Genomic DNA, 5,829 nt, shown 5'->3' on the forward strand with positions numbered 1-5,829 from the left:
AAAATAAAATTTCATTGTCGAGAATCAAACTCGGGTCTCCTTGATGAAAGCCAGATCTTCTGTGTAATGTCTAACTCTTCGACACGTTTTTTTATGTGTGTGATAGAGTTTTTAGAGCTACCGCCACGTTTCTTGTTGTTCGATCCTGTGGCTCTTTCTTCAAAAGAGTCAACATCAAACATTAGGTCTTTGATTGGAAACCTATCCAGGGGAGCGCCGATTTCTTCAATTCCATCAATGGTCTTCCCACGATTTTTTGGTGCATGACCAGTTTTTTATACAATTCACCTTCAAGCGCCACCATAGTTTTGCATCGTCCATGAGATGCATCGTGGACCAATGTAACTCTCAGGTCCGCTGAGCAAGTTCCTGTAGTCTTGAAGTATAATATCCAAACATATTAACGTATTTGATATTTTAAATATTAAAATAATTGATGTGTATCATAAACATTAAATAAAAATATATATTTGAAATTTGAATGAGATTCATATTAATTAAACATGTATTATGAAATTCTACGACATTTTAATATTATTTAAATAAAATATTATATCTTAATGTATTAGGTATTCAAATATATAATTTGACAAAAATTATCACAAGTTCACTGTAAATAGAATCCTAGGGTTAAATAAAAAAGCATCGAACACTAAATACGGTGACATTTTAGGTGATATTTTGCAGAGGAAGCTGATAAAGTCTTCAAAGAGCATGTGGTCATGTCTGACATTTTAGATTAACAACATGGTGAAAAGAAACCAGAAATTCTGATAGTGATAATTAACTACAAACCTTTGAATAAGGTTTTAGAATAAATAAGATATCCAATCCAAAACAAAAATGATTTGATAAAAAGAATTTAGAGTCAAATGTTTTTATAAAATTCAACATGAAATTGGGATTTTGGAAAATTCTAATTTTCTAAAAGGACAAATATAAAATAGCATTTATGTCCAATTTAGAAAATATGAGAGGAATGTCATGCCATTTAGGCTAAAAAACGCTTCATCCGAATTTCACAAGATTATGAATGATATTTTCAATCCTTTCAAACAATTTCGATGTTTATATTGATGATGCATTGATATCTTCTAAAACCATTAAGGTCAACATTTTAGACATTTACATTCATTCATTAATGTAATCAAAAGAAAACAGCTAGTTGTGTCCATACCCAAAATCAAATAATATCAAACTCAGATCCGTTTTCTTGATTTTAAATTTATTTGAGCCTTATTAAAACTCATCCAATGGTCTTTGTCTCAAACTTTGGTGATGACTTATCCTAGAAAAGCAAACTTCTAAAAAGATTTAGGTTCTCTCAATTACGTGTCTTATATCCTTCAAGATATTAGGCACATTTACAAATGTCTTGATGAGTGTCTTCAAAATAATACAAAGTCTTGATTTGTAAGGGATATCTCTACAACCCAAAAAAATCAAATCATTAGTCAAATAAACTCTCTACTTAAGTCTTATTGACCCAAGGGCAGATCTCATAATGAAACGTGTCGCATCAAATATCGGATATGGAGGTATCTAAAATTGTCAAAGAGGACAGAGAATCAATTATCATATTTCATTCAAAAGCCTCTAATAATACCATATAAATTACAAAATAGTAATAAAAAAAATAAAAAAAATACTATTTCCATTGTACTCTAGGTACAAAAATTTTAAAACTATTTTAATTTTAAAGAAAATTTAATTAACAAAACTATTAAAATCTATTCAACAGTTAAATTTAGTTTTAGAAAAAGAAGGGAATAATCTTGTTTTAAACAAAAAAAATAATTTTGCTAGATAGAAGTAAGTTTTGTTGTGGTTTGATTTTAAAATTCTACCTATAAAAAAACTTGAAAACACTTTGGGAGATTATCTATGGGAGAGTTTCTAACAAAGTCTCTCTTCTCTTCTCTATCCTCTCAAACTGATACTAATCCAACCAATCATTTGCATGGACTCAAAAGTTCAATTATCTATAAAAGAAGTTGAAAACACCTTGTGAAAGTCTGTAAGGATACTGCGACCTCTAGCTTTGCAAAATCCAGCGTTGTTGGCGCTTATCAAAATCGCTGCCACACTAAAGTTTAACAAGTGGTTCTATGGTATAGTGGTTAGCACTTTCGACTTTGAATCTAACGACCTGTGTTTAATTCCCGATAGGTAATCCACCAATTTATACAAAATTGGTCCATAGCCGATTCGGTAGGGTCACTTTTGGACCGATAATCCGTAGAAGGGGTCACTAAGGTTGATATCATACAAAATTGGTCCATAGCTCAATGTTAGAGCATTTAATTGAAGATCAAGAGGTCACCAATTCGAACCTAGTTGGGCCCTTCTATCTTGGATAGAAATTTGTTACACTTTTTGGACTGACACTATGTCTAAGGGGTCACTAAGGTTAAAATCCTACAAAATGGATCCATGGCTCACTGGTAGAGAATTTGACCGGTAACCCATTCACTAAGGTTAAAATCCTACAAAATGAATCCATGGCTTAGTGGTAGAGAATTTGACCGGTCACCCGTTTGAACTTGGTTGGACCCTTTTATTTTGGACAGACACTTTTTACACTTTTGGACTGACAGTCTGTAGAAGGGGTCACTAAGGTTGAAATCATGCCAAATGGGTCCATAGCTCAGTGGTAGAGCATTTGACTGCAGATCAAAAGGTCATCAGTTTGAATCTGGTTGGGCCCTTTTATTTTGGATAGACAATTTGTTCGATTTACTCCTGACCACCGAGTGTCTAAAAGAATAAGAATGATTACCTGGTTGGGCCCTTTTATTTTGGACAGATACTTTGTTCGATTTACTCCCGACCACCGAGTGTCTAAAGGAAAAGAAATAAGAATAATTACCGATTCCAAACCTTATTCCAAAGTCCTCCAGCACATAGAACCATGTACTTAGAACCTAAGGGCCACTATTCTCGGACAAGAACCAAGAAATCATTAAGAAAAAAGTGTGGTATCTAAGCACCCACTATGAACATGGTTAAAAACTTAGCGCCACTATTCTCGGACAAGAACCAAGAAATCATTAAGAAAAGAGTGTGGTATCCAAGCACCCTCTTTTAACTTGCAATCGGTGCTTCGAGAACCCACCGAAAATGGGTCATGACTCCCATTTTGTTTTCACTTACCCCTCCTAAATCTATAAAATGTCTCCTATTTTTATTCATTCTCTCTTTTCTTAAGTATCAAAATCTTAAATAAAATGGAAGAGCTCTCTAGAATATTCTTCTTTGCCAATAATTTCACATAATTTAACATTTTAAAGATCGGTAAATTAAAAAAATCCTACATTGATATATTCGTAATTTCATGTAGTCTTCCTAAGTTTGCCGGCGACATTATTTGTTGTCGAGCTTGATAATGTGAGTTTGTAACCCATCCGTTAGGGTTCTTGGAATTATTCTCTAGATTATCCCTTCCATCTTGGGAGTTGGGCCATGGGTCTTGGGTGAAGGAACCGTTGATTTACGGCCCCTAAAAGTTAAGTTGAGGCTAGTTTCACATAGTATCATTGTCTTTGAGATAACAATTCTTTTCTATTTTATCTAAATTTTTTAAATATGGATTCATTTCCAAATTCATGCTAACACCCTTATTGTTGAATAAATGACATGAAACTAGTTTCACATAGTAACGTTGCCTTTTGCTCCTATTGGTGGAAGGATAATAGGTCGATTGTACCTATAGAGTAGTTTTAAGCGTGACAACCAGATTAATTTTTTTTTTTAAGTTAAAAATTAGAATTATAACAATTTACCTAAAACCAATGTAGAAAAATGAAAACATATGAATGGTAAACTCAAACATTTCAAAGAAATAAATAAATAAGTTTTGATGGTACCAATGGTGACCAGAAAACAATCAACCAAATTTATTTCAAACATAGAAAACTTCAACATCCTGTAAAGCAAATAAATCAAAGGGCCTAATATAGTAGAGAAATAAAAAAAATGTTACCCTCATCTGTGTTGTGCCATAAGTGATTAATGGATGTTGATTTTGACCAATTCCTACTGTTTTTTTTCTATATTTTGAAACTATTTTAAGCACTTTTCTCTTGTACTCTTTATAATTTTACCTTTTAAGGTTGTAAATATTTGTGCACGGGTGACTATTATGATTATCAGTCAACTGAGTTAAGTGAAAATAAATTTTGAAGATGAAATTAAAGTATTAATTTTGATGTCATCTTTACCTGAGTTTTGGGATATTGTTATTAATAAGATTCAATCTAATGCCATTAGTAATTCACAATGATAATATTCAAAATACTTGCCAAAAAAGAATGATCAACATAAGATATTTGAAACAAATAAATATTTTGTCCTCTGATATATCAAATCACTCCTTTGAAATTCCTTAATAATAAACCTGAAGTCTTACATCTTTTATAGAGAAAAGTTCCTTAAATAGAAGTCTTATTAGATACTTCTAAGCATTTAGAGATTAACTAGACATAAAGCTAAACATTCTAAAAAAGAATTAGGGGTTAAACTTTCAAGTTAACGTAATTTAAGAAACTTATGATTTTTATATTATCAAGAGTTTAATTGAGCTAGGTCGATTCAATCTAGTGGACCCAAGAATTGAACCGAACCAAACCAACTAGTTAGTAACATGATTTAGTGGAAGCATTTTCACGCAAAGTAGAAGCAATAATGGAGGGTTTGAAATAATACAGTTTTCACCCCTTGTTTCTCGAGTGAATATTGAAATAATATGGTTTTCCTGTTAAGTTTTGCACGGAAGAAAGAAAGACTGGGATGTAAAGTATTATTTCAATTTGTTTGTAATATACAACAATATATAAATTAACTATAAGAAATATATAAAATTACATGTTCTTCAAGAGCTTCAATCAACACTGGAGGGTTACTTTTGCAACCACTCTCAAGGTGCTCAAGATCACAACGAGTTAGATAAAACAGCTCTAGAACTTTGAATCCAATAACTTGAGTTTGACTCGTGATAGAATCTCTCTTCTTGTGGAATATGCATAAAATAGGAAAACCATTCCAAAATCAATTTTTACAAGGGGTTCTATGGTGTAGTGGTTAGCACTTTGGACTTTGAATCCAACGACCTGGGTTCAACTCCCGGTAGGACCTTTTTAAGAAATGACCTTGATGCGAAAACACAGAATAAGGAACGACAACACAAGACGACATTTTAAAACAAAAGGGTGTTACCTAGCATTCGATGCGAAAACACAAATTTTCTTGAGGCATAAGGCGTAACATTCTCGAGTTATTCAGAACTTGCTCCACTATCATTTGAACCCATAATAACTAGCAACTTGTTAAGCATGATGTTTGCATTAACCTAGGTGTTTTCTTGGATTCTTGGTGATCCTAGGTTTATGCATAACGTCTTGGGTCAAGCTTGGAACTTATAAGTTCTTAGGAATAGCCCAACATGATATTATGCACGTAGTATCTTATCACTTTAGTTATCCTAGGAGGTAAAGTCATATGGATCGTGATGAACATTTTCTCCCATATCTTGGTTTCGCTAACTAAAGTTTTCCAATAACTCCCAAATTTGATTACCTTATATAACCTCTCGGGATAAGGGTTCATACAACATTTCATAAAATAAGATCTATTGAGAAAACTCGAGAAAAGGTTAAATTTTGAGTTGACTTAGACAGTTTAGTTGAACTGGCCGTATCATCATTTTCTTCCTCTGAACAGAAAGGGCTAGGGATTTATTTGATAACTTCTCGTGGATCGTAGCCTAAGATATTCGATACCAAAGTTCATCCGAAATCTGATTTATCGCTGGAGATAAAACAAAGAATTTCT

At 32.6% G+C, this 5,829-nt stretch overlaps 2 non-coding genes across 2 annotated transcripts; both read left to right on the forward strand.

Moving 5' to 3' along the window:
* Positions 1-2,636: 2,636 nt before the first annotated feature.
* TRNAC-GCA (transfer RNA cysteine (anticodon GCA)) lies at positions 2,637-2,708 on the forward strand. The gene has a single exon. It is a non-coding gene; the product is annotated as a tRNA-Cys (tRNA).
* Positions 2,709-5,061: 2,353 nt separating this feature from the next.
* TRNAQ-UUG (transfer RNA glutamine (anticodon UUG)) lies at positions 5,062-5,133 on the forward strand. Its single transcript has one exon. It is a non-coding gene; the product is annotated as a tRNA-Gln (tRNA).
* Positions 5,134-5,829: the final 696 nt, after the last annotated feature.

The sequence above is a fragment of the Cucurbita pepo genome, chromosome 10 (assembly GCF_057944985.1).
Source record: "Cucurbita pepo subsp. pepo isolate OVF chromosome 10, ASM5794498v1, whole genome shotgun sequence".
Lineage (NCBI taxonomy): Eukaryota > Viridiplantae > Streptophyta > Magnoliopsida > Cucurbitales > Cucurbitaceae > Cucurbita > Cucurbita pepo.